Raw genomic sequence first — 18,225 nt, 5'->3', positions numbered from 1 at the left:
TTTGAAACAAACCTGTTGGACTTTAACCTGGTGTTCTAAGACTTCTTACTGTGCTCAGCCCAGTCCAACGCCGGCATCTCCACATCATTTAGTTCCTTTGTTCGTCCATGGGCCCATAATTAGAATGCGCCTTTTCAGCAGAAGTCTCTAGGTTGAAGAAGCGTGCTGGTCCAGGACACTGTGTCGACAGGTTTTGCTTTTGGAGAGGAGAAGACAGACTCCTCGGCACTGAGTGGATCTGAGGAACCAGGTTTGGAGGGAGTCGGATCGATTGGTGGGTTGGCAGCCGGTAGGTTGGCCAGGGATGGTGTTCTGCCTGACAGCGGTCAGTGATTGGCTCCTGGGTGAACCTTCAAAAGACAATTGGGCGTGCTCTTGGAGAGCACTGACTTGCAAGGTTATGGAGGAGAGGCTGGGAATGAATTGGAAAGTTTATTTAAGTGAGCTTGCACGGGCATGGTGGTAGGAATGGCCTCCTCCAGTGCTGTCAAATTCTATGATTCTTTAACCCTAATATTTATCGGGAGACAGGGAGGGGGGGAAGAGAGTGGCTTGTGTGTTGACCGGGATTTTGTACACCAGCCGTAATGTTGCCTGATGTGGCTCAGTGTCAGATTTATCTGTCAGTTCTCCTGTGAAGCATTTTGGGACTTTTCATAATGAATGGTGGAGCAGGCTCGAAAGGCCTCCTTCTATATATGTTTCTATGTAATATAGAAAAAGATGAAACGTCACAGGATGTTCGGCTTGCAGCTTCCTAAGAGTGAGCAAAATGCTTGGGAGGGTTCTGATAGGCCCCTCAGGAACTGTCTTTAAAAAACAGAAATAAAAGCAACTGAGAATATAATTACATTGCAACACGTGAAAAAACGTTCCCACGTCCCTTCCTCTTGGATTCCTTTCATCTCTTATCCTCTCATTGCCCCACTCTCCTCCTTTCCCCTCTTCTGCTCCTTTCTCTCCTTCCGCCTTCCTTCTCCCCTTTCTCCCCTCTTCTTCTTCCCGTTTCCCGCTGCCCTTCTTCCTGCCCCACTTCCTCATCCCCCTACTCTTTATTTGGCCTGTTTAAATATTTCCCCTGCTTTGAAAATGGAAGCTGATTTTTGCCGCCAGTGCGCAGTGAAAGCCACTTGAGGACTTTGAGGGGGTCACAGTGCTGTTGATGTACGGTCCTTGTTGCAATGCTGCTGGTGGGTACAGACTCTGCAGAAGGGGCTGAGTTCCACAGTCGATGTTTCCCAGCACAGAGTTTCCCAGCAAGGCCTGAGACTCTGGGCACAGAGGCTAGGTTGACAAATTTGCAACCTGCACAATTTTCCACCCGGTGTTTGATGCCTGTATGCCTTTGTGTCTATTATATAGAAACCCATGCTTTCAGTGGAGCTGCAAGTAGGTAAGTGAAGGCCATTCGGCCCTTTCGGCATGTTCCCTCCCTTGGATGGTGTGCAGTTCATGATATTAACAGTTAATGAGACAATTAAATACGGACAGAACGTCCAAAGAGCCCCGGAGGTGACCTTCCTCCAGCTACGTTGCTATATCAGCTTGGACCAGTCAGGTTGTGGGTTTCCATGCCAACCATCCCGCCTTGTCTGTGACAACCTCGTAGCTTACAACGCTGAGGCACTGTGAGGGTCCAGAGATCTTCAATTCTTAAATCTGTCTGGCATTTTCTTTGATTTGATCTGATTTATTATTGTCACATGTATTAGTATACAGTGAAAAGTATTGTTTCTTGCATGCTGTACAAACAATGCATACCGTACATAGGGAAGGAAGGAGAGACTGCAGAATATAATGCTACAGTTAAAGCAAGGTGTAGAGAAAAGATCAACTTAATACGAGGTAGGTCCATTCAAAAGTCTGATGGCAGCAGGGAAGAAGCTGTTCTTGAGTCGGTTGGTACGTGACCTCAAACTTTGGTATCTTTTCCTGACGAAAGAAGGTGGAAGAGAGTATGTCCGGGGTCCATAATTATGCTGGCTGTCTTTCCGAGGCAGCGGGAATTGTAGACAGAGTCAATGGATGGGAGGCTGGTTTGCGTGATGGATTGGGCTACATTCACGACTTGTTGGAGCTTCTTGTGGTCTTGGGCAGAGCAGGATCCATACCAAGAATACTTTCTGTGGTGCATCTGTAGAAGTTGGTGAGAGTCGTAGGTGACATGCCAAATTTCCTTAGTCTTCTGAGAAAGTAGTCATTGGTGAGCTTTCTTAACTAGTGTCGGCATGGGGGGGACCAGGACAGGTTGTTGGTGATCTTGAAGCTCTCGACCCTTTCTACTTCATTCCCATTGATGCAGGCAGGGGCATGTTCTCCACTACGCTTCCTGACGTCGATAACAATCATCTTCGTTTTGTTGACATTGAGGGAGAGATTATTGTCGTCGGACCAGTTCATCAGGTTCTCTATCTCATTCCTGTATTCTGTCTCATCATTGTTTGAAATCCGACCCGCTGCTGTGGTGTCATCAGCAAATTTGAAAATCGAGTTGGAGGGGAATTTGGCCACACAGTCATAGGTGTATAAGGAGTATAGTAGGGGGCTGAGGACACAGCCTTGTGGGGCACCGCTGTTGAGGATGATCGTGGAGGAGGTGTTGCTGCCTATCCTTACTGATTGTGGCCTGTGGGTTAGAAAGTTCAGGATCCAGTCGCAGAGGGAGGAGCCGAGGCCTAGGCCACGGAGTTTGGAGAGGAGTTTCATAGGAATGATGGTGTTGGTGGCTGAGCTGTAGTTGATAAATAGGAGTCTGACATAGGTGTCTATGTTATCTAGGTGTTCCAGGGTAAGTGCAGGGCCATGGAGATGGCATCTGCTGTAGACCTGTTGCAGCGGTAGGCAAACTGTAATGGATCAAGGCAATCCGGGAGGCTGCAGTTGATTCGTGCCATGACTAACCCAGCGAAGCACTTCTAGATGATGGATGTCAGAGCCACTGGACGATAGTTATTAAGGCACACTGCTTGGCTCATTTTGGTACAGGGATGATGGTCGTCTTCTTGAAGCAGATAGGGACCTCAGATTGTTGTAAAGAGAGGTTGATGATGTCTGCGAATACCCCTGCCAGCTGATCCGCGCAAGACCTGAGTGTTCGTCCGGGTACCCCATCCGGGCCAGTGGCTTTCCGAGGGTTGACCTTCGAGAAAGGCTGCTCTGACCTCTGCAATGGTGATCTCAGTTCATCCGTGGCTTCTGGGGTGGAGGGCTCACTCTCGCTGACCTCTTGCTCAAAGCGGGCATAGACTGCGTTGAGCTCATCAGGGAGGGGTGCGTTGGAGACGATAATTTTACATGCCTTCATCTTGTAGCCCGTTGTGTCTTGCAAACCTTGCCAAAGGCGGCGGGGGTCCGTGTGGCTAGCCTGGGACTCAAGCTTGGTCCGGTACTGACTTTTGGCATCTTTGATGGATTTCTTTAGATCATATCTGGCTTTCTTGTATAGGTCAGGGTCGCCTGACTTGAACTCCTCAGACCTGGACTTCAGCAAACAGTGGATATCCCTGTTCATCATAGGGGAGCACGGTAGCATGGTGGTTAGCATCAATGCTTCACAGCTCCAGGGTCCTAGGTTCGATTCCCGGCTGGGTCACTGTCTGTGTGGAGTCTGCACATCCTCCCCGTGTGTGCGTGGGTTTCCTCCGGGTGCTCCGGTTTCCTCCCACAGTCCAAAGATGTGCGGGTTAGGTGGATTGGCCATGCTAAATTGCTCGTAGTGTCCCAAAAAGTAAGGTTAAGGGGGGGTTGTTGGGTTACGGGTATAGGGTGGATACGTGGGTTTGAGTAGGGTGATCATTGCTCGGCACAACGTCGAGGGCCGAAGGGCCTGTTCTGTGCTGTACTGTTCTATGTTCTATCCAGGGTTTCCGGTTGGGAAACACACGGATTTGCTTCCTTGGCACACAGTCTTCTACGCACTTACTAATGAAGTCAGTTACTGTACTCAGGCTGGTCGCAGAGTTTTTAAATACCGACCAGCCCTCTGACTCTAAGCAGTCCCGTAGGAGATCATCTGATTCCTCAGACCAACAATGCACAACTTTCTTTGACGGGTTCTCCCGCTTCAGTTTTTGCTGATAAGCCGGGAGCAGGAGCACAGCCCTTGTGGTCAGATTTGCCAAAGTGTGGGCGGGCGATAGAGCGGGAGGCATGTTTGATATTTGTGTAGCAGTGGCCCAGGATGTTTGGGCCTCTGGTGGAACAGATGACGTGTTGGTGGTAACTTGGCAGTACGCTATTGAGCTTGGCCTGATTGGTCCCCAGCTACAATGAACAAGGCCTCGGGATGTTTCGTTTCAAGGCTATTGTGGTGGTGAATATTTCGTCCAGTGCGATTTTCACGTTCGCATGGGGAGGGATGTAAACTGCCGTCAGGATAACGGAGCTGAACTCCCGCGGAAGGTAGTAGGGGTGGCATTTTACCGTCAGGTATTCTAGGTCCGGGGAGCAGAAACTCACCAGTGTTGCTACATCTAGGCACCAGGAGGTGTTGATTAGGAGGCAGACCCCACCTCCCCTGGCCTTGCCTGAGGCTGCCGTACGGTCCATTCGGTGGATTGAGAAGCCCTCTGGTTGTAGGGCACAGTCCGGTGAAGCAGGAGTGAGCCATGTCTCTGTGAAACAGAGCACACAAGCAATCCCTTAGTTCTCTTTAAAAAGTGAGTCTGGCTTTAAGTTCGTATAGCTTGTTTTCTAGAGATTGGACATTAGTTAGGAGTAAGCTAGGCAGAGGGGCTTTGGGGCCGCGTTGTTTCACTCTCACCTGCTGGCCTGCACGTTTTCCACGCTTCCTGGAGTGACGGCTTCTTTTCCAGCCTGGGAGATGGTGAGAGGATGCAGTTCCAAGGAAATAGTTGTGTCCAATGAGATTATTCACTCTGGTCAGTGTGTGGATGGAGGATTTGTTGCCTTGCTTGCGGTTCCTGCGTCGGTAGGTGGGTCTGCGCGGTCGAGCGTTCCGGGTCGCTGTCGGGCTGCGGTTTGTCTTCACAGGTTGGTGGATGTCCAGGACATGGTGAGGGCCGGTAAGTGGATGACGTCTCTGGGATCGCCGGTGCGGATGAGGCAATGGCCGTGTCCGTGTGTTGGGGGCCGCAGAGTCCTTTCCAGATCTCGGTCTTCCTTCAGAGGATGGAGGATCTCTAGACCAAGCAAATTTAAAAGAGCAGTATTAGTGATTGTTAGGCTGTGAGAGTTGATTTTGAGGCATGTGGGGCGACTGTAGAGGGGGCGGGGGAGTGGAAGGAGTCTCGGGATGTGCAGGAGGTCGCAGCTCTCCAAGTCAGTGGGGTTGGGAGCTGGGGGGGTGGAGGTGGGCTGCAGCTTCTGTGACGCTGGTCTGGTCGCTGAAGAGCAGCAGAGTGGAGATCCCGCCTTCTGGGAGCCTGTAGTGTGAAGGCCCTGGCTTCTAGGGTGTTTTCCTGGTCTCTGGCAGCTGCTGTAGGGGAATCCCCAGGCCAGGGACTGCAGCTCCGGCAGCTGCTCTCACGTGGTCGGCTGGTCCGGGTAGATTTCAGGTTGTCAGTTTCAGGCATCTCCAGGGTCCTAAAGATTGCTAAATCTGTAAGCAATTGAATAAGAACATTGTTGGAGACTTTAAAAGAGTTAGAATGAAGTTTTAGAAGCATAAAAGATAGATTGGATTACGACCCTGAGCGGTGTATCTGCATGGGTTTCGCCTCTGGCCAAAATCACCCCTTTGTTTCAAATTTGGAGTATCCAGTTCATTCTTTCCAATTAAGGGACAGTTTAGCGTGGCCAATCCACCTACCCTGCGCATCTTTGTGTTTGTGGGGGTGAAACCCACGCAAACACGGGGAGAATGTGCAAATTCCACACAGACAGTGACCCAGAGGCGGGATCGAACCCGGCTCCTCAGCGCTGTGAGGCTGCAGTGCTAACCACTGCGCCACCGTGCTGCCCGAAATCGCCCCTTTTACACCGATAACACCACATTGTCAAATTCTCTACCGTTAACACTCTTGGAGGTGGAATTGGATCCAGAGATTTATAGCAGCAACCAGCATACACTGATACCAGGAATTTGCGATGTAAAGTGTGTGTGTGAGTGTGTAATCTTTGTTCTCATTATTCAGTTGCTGCTTTTCCAGTGCATCAATTGAGCAACATTGTGGTGAAGGTTTGTGCTGAATGCTGCTCGCGTGCTGAATGACTCCCCAGTCATGGTCACACGGAGAGCGGGAAGTGCAGTGAGGTGTGATAATCAGGCAGAGGGGCAAGAGAAATGACACGTGATTCAATTAGTGTCAGGTGGTTACATCCGTGGCTTAATTACAGCGAAGCCTGAGTTAGTATCGAAGCAAACTCCTAGTGTTGGCTCAGGGTATTGTGAGCAGAGCATGATGTCAGCATTAAAACAATTCTCACTGCAGCCTCGCCTGCCGTTCCAAAAGAAATCTCTGCTCAAATCAACACACACCGCATTGTCGCGGCTGCCAGTCATTTTTAGCCTCTTGTGTTTGAAGGTTCTGGATGCCAATCAATGTAAATGAGGTGGGTGTGTACACCAAAGATGTTAATGTTTGGGGACGATGCTTCTTCAGTAGTTGCTACAATATACGTTCACCCTTACCTCCCCGAAACGATTAGAAAAATGGATACATATCAATGGAGTGCAGCCGAAATCCAGGTCATCCAGCCACCTCTAGACTCTCCCAGGCCTGAAGAGCGGCACGGTAGCGCAGTGGTTAGCACAGTTGTTTCACAGCTCCAGGGTCCCGGGTTCGATACCCAGCTTGGGTCACTGTCTGTGCGGAGTCTGCACGTTCTCCTCGTGTCTGTGTTGGTTTCCTCCGGGTGCTCCGGTTTCCTCCCACAGTCCAAAGATGTGCAGGTTAGGTGGATCGGCCATGATCAATTGTCCCTTTAGTGTCCAAAATGGTTGGGTGGGGTTACTGGGCTATGAGGATAGGGTGGAGGTGTGCGCTTGGGTAGAGTGCTCTTTCCAGGGACCGGTGCAGACTCAATGGGATGAATGGCCTCCTTCTTTACTGTAGGGATTTTATGATTCTACAGCACCAGGGTCCTGGGTTCGATTCCCAGCTTGGGTCACTGTCTGTGCGGAGTCTGCACGTTCCCCCCAGGTCTGCGTGGATTTCCTCCGGGTGCTCCGGTTTCCTCCCACAAGTCCCGAAAGACGTGCTTGTTAGGTGAATTGGACATTCTGAATTCTCCCTCCGTGTACCCGATCAGGCGCCTGGACATGTGGTGACTAGGGAATTTTCACAGTAACTTCATTGCAATGTTAATGTCAGCCTACTTGTGACACTAATAAAGATTATTATTAAGATGCAGTAGTGATCCACTTCTGTATGTAATATTTCCCGTTGGGTAGATAACAACTGCAGCGTTTATTTACACATGAATACATTACAGAGGTTGGCAGCCTTGTGACAGGCAGTCAGCTCCCAGGATCGAACAAACATCGCGACTGCTGGGGTGAGCCCCCACCCTGGTCCCTGATTAGTTACCAGGGTCACATGACCCGCTCGGGAGACCGCCCCATGACCGCACAGTGCCAATTTAGTGCATCTCCTATTTGCCATCTCTAAATCCGGGGCTGGCTTAGCACACTGGGCTAAATCGCTGGCTTTGAAAGCAGACCAAGGCAGGCCAGCAGCACGGTTCAATTCCTGTACCATCCTCCCCGAACAGGCGCCGGAATGTAGCAACAAGTAACTTCATTGAAGCCTACTCGTGACTATAAGCGATTTTCATTTCATTTCATTTCGGATGAGGAGGCTATTCAGCCACTTGAGTCTGTCCTGCCATTCAACTCAATGATGCTTGATCAGCATCTCCTCCCTAACCACCCCCCCCCATATCCTACTTTAATACCCTGACCTAACAAAAATCTGTCGATCTCAGTTTTGACATTTCACCCACGCTCCAACATGCCCCCTTATTAGATAATGGTGGAAGTTAATGATTTGCGGTTAGGGTTGGGCAGCCAACGTCGGCCCAGCCAACGATGCCAACATCCTGTGAAAGAATTAAAGAAAGGGCTACTTGTTAAGATTTGCGGCGATGTAGTTCATTGATTCAAGCTGGTCTTGATGTGAGCAAGTTCGAGTTGGCAGGTGGGGACGTGTTTTGCGATATTTCTGCCAGATGCGATGGGATTCTTTCCAAGTGCAAATGTTAACAGAAAGGTTGGCATTTAAATAAAACCTTTTGCATCCTCAGGATTCTCCCAAAATGCTTTCCAGCCAATGAATCTCTTCTGAAGTATAGTCACTCAACCCTCAGTAACCAATTTGCGCACAGCAAGTTCCCAACACAATGTGGTCATGGCTAGATAAACTGCTTTGCGATGTTAGCTGAGGGATAAGTTTGCCCAGGACACCCTTACTCGTCTTTGAAATAGTGACACGGGGGCGGTATTCTCTGTTTCTGAGGCTAACTGTTGATGCCAACTCAGAATCCGTAAACTTTCATTACAGAAAAACTGGCGCCACACCTGGACCGATTCTGCTACCGCTGAGGAGCTAGCACCGGTGCGGTATCAATTCCAATGGAAAACGGTGCGGGATTCGCCGGGTCCGAGATTGACACTCGGGAGGCTGACAAGCTACAGCCAGGCATACTCATTACACTCCACACAAACACACACTCATCCCAGCCAACAAGGTGGCACTGGTTGTGCTGGAGCGCGTCCATCCTACTGATGGGTCAGCTGGGGCCAGAGGGCACCCAGAGGGGTGCCCTAGGGGGACACCTATACGACCCGTTGCACTAAGATCAAAGTGGGCTGTTAGAGGTGTGCGCAGCTGCATGGCTGCCTTGTCGGCTGCGGCAATGGTGTTCCATGCCCGTCCACATTGACCCTACCGCCCAACTCCTGGCCGCCCCCCATTACTACCCCTCCCGGCCAGCGGCACAACTGTCAGCAAACAATGGCAATGTTGGACACTTTCCATACCCCCTCTTTCTCCCTCAGCAGCCAACACGCCGCTTTCATGATTTTTGAAAGCACGTGAACGCCCGGCGTTGCCGGGAATCAGAGGCGGAGAATTGCAGAGACCCCGGAGAATAGGGGGCGGGATGCTCCCAATGGGAGTGTTTTACTCCGGCATCAGCGCACGTTCCGGGACCCCATTCTGCGGCCCACAGGGGGCTAGGACGGCGCTGGAGCGGCCTCCGCTGCCCAAGCTGCCGATCCCGGCCTGAATCCGGCGCCGCGGGGTCCACGCATGCGCAGTTGAGCCGGCGCCAACTAGCGCATGCGCAGTGGCCTTGTTCCCCACGCCGGCCCCGATGCCAAATGGCGCAGGGCTACAGGAGCCGGCATGGAGGATTTGAGGCCGCGGGGAAGAGAGGCCGGCCCGCTGATCGGTGGACCCCGATCGCGGGTCAGGCCACTACGGAGCCCCCCCCCCCCCCCCCGGGGGTCGGACCCACGGGGCACCCCTGGATCCTTCAACGCCGAGGTTCTGCCGGCTCTGAGGATGTTAGAACTGTGCCAGCTGGACTCGGCTTTTTGTTGACGGACGCTCGGCCCAGAGAATCGGCGTGCCGGCCCGGGCCAGAGAGTCGGCGCATAGCCCGACCGGCGCCATGCCGAGCAAGCCTGCGCCAATGGCGCCGATTCTCCGCATGATTGTGCGACCTATGAGTCACGGCTGACAGCGCTGTCTTTTCTAAGTAGCCATGATGGGGATGCTGGCGTTGGGCTGGGTTGAGCACAGTAAGAAGTCTTACAGCACCAGGTTAAAGTCCAACATGTTTGTTTCAAACACTAGCTCTCGGAGCACTGCTGATTCACCTGAGGAAGGAGCAGTGCTCCGAAAGCTAGTGTTTGAAACAAACATGTTGGACTTTAACCTGGTGTTGTAAGACTTCTTACTATTTTCTAAGTAGGGCAGTGGTATCATCTAAAGCAAATATTGTAAAAAAAAAAGGTATTGGTGATGTTCGAACAGATATCTGATGGTGCCGATCTCCTAGTGTTTATATGTGGAAGTGTTGCGGGGTAAGTAGACTTTGAGTTTCTGTCAGGGGTTGAGTTTCTCTCTGTGGTGAAATTTCTCTCATCGCCATTTCCTGTGGGTTTTTTTTTTGCTGTGTTGTCTCAGTATCTGTCACGAGGAATTGTTCTTGATTTTCTGATTTGTTGTTAAAATCTTTTCCAAATGTCATCAACATTAGGCATCAGACAAAGAACCTATTTCCACATCACAAGTGGGTTGGAGGTTCTTGGCTTCGTGCATTTTTGCTTTGGTTTGGTTTATTGTAAGGCCGCTATTTACAATTTAATTGAGCGGTTTGCATTTCTATCGTTAAGTGGAAGGGAGAGTTCGCTGAGTTTCACTAAGCTGCAATTGCCTCGAGAACAGGGGCAATGGCTATTTGTGGTGCTCGTCAACAGGACTCCTGATTGGTCGGTATTTACACTCACTGCAAAACCGATTTGCTTTTTGTAATCTCAGGACACCCCAACGTACTTTACAAACAATGAAACTCATCAGATAATGAAGCAGTCCATGTCCAGATGCTGCAAGACCTGGACATTATCTAGGCTTGGGGCTGACAAGTGGGAAGTTACATTCGCGCCACACAAGCACCAGGCAATGACCGTCTCCTACAAGAGAAGATCTCACCATTGCCCCTTGGCATTCAATGCCATTATCATCTCTGAGTCATAGAATTTACAATGCATAAGGAGGCCATTTGGCCCATTGAGTCTACACCGGCCCTTGGAAACAGCACCCTACTTAAACCCACACCTCCACTCTATCCACGTAACCCAGTAACCCCACCTAACCTTTTTTTGGACACTAAGGGCAATTTAGAATGGCCAATCCACCTAACCTGCATATCTTTGGACTGTGGGAGGAAACCGGAGCACCCGGCGGAAACCCAGGCACACACGGGGAGAACGTGCAGACTCCACACAGACAGTGACCCAAGCCGGGATTGAAACCTGGGACCCTGGAGCTGTGAAGCAACTGTGCTAACTATTGTGCTACTGTGCTGCCCTCTGACTATCAACATCCTGGGGGTTACCATTGATCAGAAACTGAATTGGACGAGCCAAATGAATACTGTGGCTACAAGAGCAGGTCAGAGGAATCCTGTGGTGTTTAACTCACCTCCTGACCCTCCAAAGCCTATCCACCATCTACAAGGCACAAGTCAGAAGTGTAATGGAATACTCCCCACTTGCCTGGATCCTGGATGAGAGAAGTTCCAACAACATAAGAAGCTCAATACCATCCCGGACAAAGCAGCCCCACTTGATTGCTCCCCCTTCCACAAACATTCAAACCCTCCACCACCAACAAACAGTGGCAGCCATGTGTACCATATACAAAATGCACTGCAGGTCCTTGTCAAGGTTCCTTAGGCAGCGCCTTCCAAACCCATGACCTCTACCATCTAGAAGGACAAAAACAGCAGATACTTGGGAACCCCACCACCGGAGTGTGGCGACTAAGGGATTTTCACAGTAGCGTCATTGCAGTGTTAATGTGAGCCTACTTGTAACAATAAAGAGTACTTTACTTTTAAATCTTTGCTGTTGACTATTCCCAATGATAATTCAAATAAATGTAAAGATTTACACAGCCTAGTCCCCCCTGCCTCCATTGAATTCTGTTGACTATAGGTCTGCCTTAATATATTTGTCAACGAGATTACGTACCTTTAAAGTGTAAAATGTTGAGGATGAAGAGTCAATCTGTTTTGACAATATTCTGTTTGATGCCTGAATATTGCTGATATTGGATTATTGACCTATACACTAGCGAGTACAGATTCATGTACTACCTCAAGTTTATACTGAAGGCGACAAGGATAGTCTTGTGCTCATGTATTATTGAAGATGTATTGAATGTTGTTGCATTATGGAAGTCCTGCAGATTTGTCGACTAGAAAGCAATGCTTCCAGTTGAATAATTCTCTGCCCTTAACAGCAGCAGTTATTAAATGCATGGGCATGAAGACTTTCCTGACAGTTCAATATCGAGAAATACCTCAATTTTACGGGTGGAAGAGTTGCTGTCAGCACCAAACTCCTCAATATCCTGTGTACTCACATGAAAGGTAGCCTCTGTTTCCCTCAGTTAGGGAAATGTATTTATTATATCATGTTAAAATGGGAAAAGGCTTGTGTGGAGCATGCTGACATACAGTAATTGGGCTGAATGGCCTGTTTTCTGCACTGTAAATTCGATGCAATTTAGATGTGAATTTAAATTGACTTCAGTTCACTGTAGTGAAGTTATTTTACCTTGAGGCTCGTCATTGGGCAGGATTTTTCATCCTTGCTAGCGGTGGGCGTCATCGTGGGAATGAAGGGTAAATTTATAAGAAGATGATTATGTTTTAAACTGTCTCTTTTAATTCAAGGTAAAAAGGGAGCATGTGACCTCCTACTAGTTCTGCCCAGCTTAAGCCAATGTGACCTGGTTACCATAGGGTCTGGAGCCGAAAGGTAAAGTGCTGTTGAAATGCTGGTGTCAATGTTCACACCATGACTGGCCTAGTTTGGAGCAAACTTTGGACAGAGAAAGGGAGCGACAGAGAGAGAAGGATCCTGAGAGAGAGTCGACAGAGGGGAAATGCTGTGGTCAGCAGAGGGGAAAGGGCTGTTTCTTGGTTAAGTACAAAACACAATCAGAATGGAAAGGCCATTCTTTGGACAGGATCTGGGGACATTTAAGGAATGCTGGAAGGTCTTTCTTGGTGTGGCCAGGGTAAGGAACCACCAGAGAGGGCAGTGCTGCCGGAGGTCAGTTCGGGATTTCTCAGAAGATTGATGGAAAGGCCCTTTGACGGTCTCTGGGAATTACGATTCAGTAAAAGCAAAGGGAAATTAGCCTGTTGAAAGACAGGAATAACTTCGGACAGGTTCCTTTCGAGATTGCAATCCTGCAGAGGCTGTTTAGCACAGGGCTAAATCGCTGGCTTTGAAAGCAGACCAAGGCAGGCCAGCAGCGTGGGTTCAATTCCCGTACCAGCCTCCCCAAACAGGTGCCGGAATGTGGCGACTAGGGGCTTTTCACAATAACTTCATTTGAAGCCTACTTGTGATGATAAGCGATTTTCATTTAATTTCAGAGAGTGTCTCGTAATGTATAAATCAGCGCGGGGTTTTCTAGTTGGTTAAAATGCTAATAAGCATTGACTTTTCTGTAGGTTAGTGCTCTCTAATGTTTAGCCGATCATGATCTCAGTTTGCTACAGCAAAGATGTTAAAATGTGAAATTCTGTCAAGTGGTCCTTTGAACCGGTCGTCACAGAATTGTTACAGTGCAGTCGGTCATCGACTGATTGAACCTGCACTGGTTTCCCAAATGAACAGTTCGCCTTGTGCCACTCTCCCACCTTTTCCCCATAACAGCACATTCTTCCTTTGCAGATGACATGCTCCTTCCCTTTTAAAAAATAAATTTAGAGTATCCAATTCATTGTTTCCAATTAAGGAGCAATTTTTAGCGTGGCCAATCCACCTAGCCTGCACATCTTTGGGTTGTGGGGGCGAAACCCACGCAAACACGGGGAGAATGTGCAAACTCCACACGGACAGTGACACAGAGCTGGGATCGAACCTGGGACCTTGGCGCCGTGAGGCAACCGTGCTAACCACTTGTGCCACCGTGCTGCCCCTCCTTACCTTTTGAATGCTTCGATTGAAGCTAGCTCCACCACATTCTCAGGCAGTGCATTCCAAAACTGGACACAATACTCCAGATATGGTCTCGCCAACACCCTATACAATTGCAACAACATCTCTCCACTTGTATACTCCAGTCATTTTGCAATAAACACGAACATTCCATTTGCCTTTGTTATTACATTTTGTGCCTCCATTTTGTGCCACCGACTTTCTGCGATTCATGAACAAAGACACCCAGATCCCTCTGCCCAGACCCATTTTGAATCTGATTTCAATTTGGATACTAATTTGCCTTTCCATTTTTTCGGCCGATATGGGTCACCTCACACTAATCCACATTAAACGTGGCCCATTCTCCTAGCCTATCTAAATATAAATGAACTCTTTATCCCTTCACTACCTGCTTTGCCACCTATTTTAGTATCATCCGCAAATTTTGCTATTTCCCAGCTTGCAGATCATTTTTTAAAATAAATTTAGAGTACCCAATTATTTTTTTCAATTACGGGGCAATTTATCGTGGCCAATTCACGTAGCCTGCACATCTTTGGGATGTGGGGGTGAAACTCACACAGACACAGGGAGAATGTACAAACTCCACACGGACAGTAACCCGGAGCCGGGATTCGAACCCTGGTCCTCAGCGCCATATTCCAGTGCTAACCACTGCACCACCGTGCTGCCCTGCAGATCATTTATATAGATTGTAAACAGGTGAGGTCCGAGGACTGACCGGTGCGGCACCCCACTAGGTACAGTTCACCATCCAGAGAAGGATCCATTGATCCTGATGCTCTGCCTTCTGTCAGTCAGTCAATCCTCAATCTAATCTACTACTCTAACCCCAATCCCCTGCGATCTCATCTTCTGGATCAGTCTTTTACACGAGAACTTGCCTACAGGACAGTCACCCGAGGCTGAGAATTGAACCGGGGACCCTGGCGCTGGGAGACAGCAGTGCTAACCATTGTGCCGCCTTGGAAAGCAAAGGTGATAATAGTGCTACAACAACAATAGCTTGCATTTTCATAGCACCGTAACAGAATAAATTACCACAGGAATGCTAATCAAACACAAATTTGACACCCAGCGAGATATTAAGACATTTGGTTTAATGGGTGGGGTTTAACGCTTGGCCTTAAAAGGAGAAAAGTGGGGCAGGGAGGTTTCGGGAAGAATTCAAGAGGTTAGGGCCCAGGCAGCTGAAGGCACAGTTTCCAATGGCGGAGGAAAGAAAACTGCGGAGACACACAAGGCCAAATTGGAGGAGCTCAGAGAGCTTGGCCGCGATCTAAAGGCAAAAAACTGGGTCCAGAGGTAAAGGTTACAGCGAAATAGCAGAGGGGGTGTGAAGCTGGGAAAATCTGGTATAGCGGAGAACGCTCAAAACAGAGCCACAGTGTATTTTGTCAATGAGCAGTGAGGGTGGACCACCTCCCACCTGCACGAATAATTTGTTGAATCAATCCATCAAATAAATGATCTAATTATCTTACTGCAGCTGCCAAGTGGTAGCAGGCACATTTGTTTACAGTGAGAACATGCAAATTGTGCTGTAGCAATGCAAAGCAGAACAAATGTGCATTAATTATTGTGTCAGTGCTCCCCATCCCCATGGAGCTTGCTGACTGTGGTTTGTGCTTTATACCCTGAATTCATGGTCTGGAGCTTGTGCAGTGTGGTGAGTTACGTCTGATAGTTTGTTTTAATTTAAAGTGCCCAATTCTTTTTTTCCCCAATTAAGGGACAATTCACCTAACTTGCACATCGTTTTGGGTTGTGGGGGTGAGACCCGTGCAGACACGGGGAGAATGTGCAAACTCCACACGGACAGTGACCCAGGGCCGGGATTGAACCCAGGTCCTTGGCGCCGTGAGGTAGCAATGCTAATCACTGCGCCACTCTTAGATAAGTGTGATAATGCCCAAACAGAACGCCTTAAGTGTGGTAGCCTCCCCAAGGCACTTTCCAGGAATTTAATGAATAATAATTAAAACCAATTGCTTTGAGGAAATTAGAAACTGACGACGCATTTCACTGTTGAAGGTGGGTTATAAAATCCTGTCCAAGGTCATCGAAAATCGGATCAGGGCTGCCCTGGAGTCGATGATCCACCCTGACCAGACCTGCTTGGTACTACGCAGAGGGTGATGGGTGATGGGTGCCTGGAACACTTTGCCAGCGGAGGTGGTAGAGGCGGGCACAATAGCATCATTTAAGATGCATCTGGACAGATATATGAACGGGCGGGGAACATAGAACATAACAGCGCAGTACAGGTCTTTCGGCCCTTCATCTACACTATTCCATTATCATCCATATCTTTATCCAATGACCATTTAAATGCCCTTAATGTTTAGAGCAGGGGTGGGCAAACTTTTCCGTGCAAGGGCCACATTCAGAAATTCACAATTTTAAAGGGCCGCATAGTATATTAAGTAAAATAATTAATATTTTAAATAGCCAAAATAAAAGGTCTTTAAAGAAAAAAAAGCACATTTATTTGAAAAACAAAGTAACTCAGTAAGTAACAGAACAATGTCAATGAGAATGATGCATCTGACTGCAGTCATTTACCAGTTTATTAAAATCAGGTGTCAAGTTGCTTGTGCTGATCCTTAACACTGACAGAAGCACAGCCCAGCCGAGTCAACGATAAAAAGGCGCGTAGTGGGGTGGATGAGTGGGTCTGCCTTATTGGCCGGTTTAGGTGGGTGTGCGACCAATAGGAGTCCAGGTTACAAACAATAATAAGGCTTATGGACTCCTATTGGTCGCACACCCAACTAAACCGACCAATGAGACAGCCCCACTCATCCACCCCACTACGCGCGTTTTTATGCGGCCCGCCAATGAGGTGCCCGGAATCATAACCGGCATTTTTGAAAAGCCGCCGGGGAAAAGCCGCTGAGGTAAATGCGCTTATTCAATAAGCGCATTTACTTCAGCGGCTTTTCCCCGGCGGCTTTTCAAAAATGCCGGTTATGATTCCGGGCACCTCATTGGCGGGCCGCATAAAAACCTTTGTCGGGCCGCATGCGGCCCGCGGGCCGTAGTTTGCCCACCCCTGGTTTAGAGGGAAGAAAATACTTGGAAAATAGGCGACAGGTTTGGATAAAGGATCCGGATCGGCGCCGGCTGGGACGGCCGAAGGGCCTGTTCCTGTGCTGTAATTTTCTTTGTTCTTTTGTTCTTTGACATTCTCGGATAGCTTCGCTCTACTCAGGGATACGATTGCCTCTGAGTGGGGCAGGAATCTGGACACCTGCCTCATCAGTCTGGACCCGGGGAAGGCCTTTGACAGAATATCACACACCACCTGATGAATGTGCTTTCCAAAATGGGGTTCTAGAGGGAATCCCCTGGATTTGTGGTAATGGCACAATGGGGAATAGGCTGAGCCATGAGGGGGGCAGCACGGTAGCACAGTGGTTAGCACAGTTGCTTCACAGCTCCAGGTCCCAGATTTGATTCCCGGCTTGGGTCACTGTCTGTGCGGAGATTGCTCGTTCTCCCCGTGGGTTTCCTCCGGGTGCTCCGGTTTCCTCCCACAGTCCAAAGATGTGCGGGTTAGGTGGACTGACCATGATAAATTGCCCTTAGTGTCCAAAAAGATTGGTTGGGGTTCTTGGGTTACGGGGATAGAATGGAGGCATGGGCTTAAGTGGGGTGCTCTTTCCAAGGGCCGGTGCAGACTTGCTGGGCCGAATGGCCTCCTTCTGCACTGTATTTCTATGATCTATGAGGTTACAGATTGCGGTTGAGTACAATTCTGCTGCTGATGATGTCACACGAGTCTCGAGTTGCTAGATCATTTCTGAATCTATCCCAATCAGTGTGATTGTAGTGCCACACAACACGATGGAGGGTATCTTTTGTCTCCGCAAGCACTATGCGGTGATCACTTTCACCGATACTGCCATGGACAGATGCATCTGTAGCAGACTGGTTGGTGAGGATGAGGCCAAGTATATTTTCGCCTCTTGTTGATTCGCTCGCCATCTGTCGCAGACCCAGTCTTGCAACTATGTCTTTTAGGACTGAAAAATCCTTTGCTGGAGTTTTGTTTGCACTTCAGCCCCACGCTCCTGATCTACGTACACCTGGTGCAGAGAGGGACAGAGAAGGCGGAGGACCTGGTTGTGAACCTGCTCCTGGGCCTGGCAAAGCTTGCCATTTTAGTTCCAGGCAGGGGTCGACCGAGGGGCGTCATCCAACCTGACTGTCTTCCCCTCTTCACGAATATATTCGTGGCCGGGTGTCCCTAGAAAAGGAGCACGCAGTGTCCATGTTCAACATTGAGGCCTTCCGTGCCCCATGGGCACCACAGGGGTTGGAGTGCTTTATTGACCCTTTCGTTGCACTCTGTTTATAAGTTTCCATAGATCTTTGTGACGCTTGGGCAGTGCCCCTATCAGGAGTGGCCCTCTTTGCTTTATCCCCAAGTTTGTTTCCTTCCTGATATTTGGTTGACGTAAACTGAGTTGGCCAATCCACCAAACCTTATCTTAATCTCCTCAATCTTCCCGTGCCAGCCTCCCCGGACAGGCACCGGAATGTGGCGACTAGGTGCTTTTCACAGTAAC

This window comes from Scyliorhinus canicula, chromosome 22 (genome assembly GCF_902713615.1).
Source record: "Scyliorhinus canicula chromosome 22, sScyCan1.1, whole genome shotgun sequence".
NCBI classification, from domain to species: Eukaryota; Metazoa; Chordata; class Chondrichthyes; order Carcharhiniformes; family Scyliorhinidae; genus Scyliorhinus; species Scyliorhinus canicula.
Note: the sequence above shows the minus strand (reverse complement) of the source record.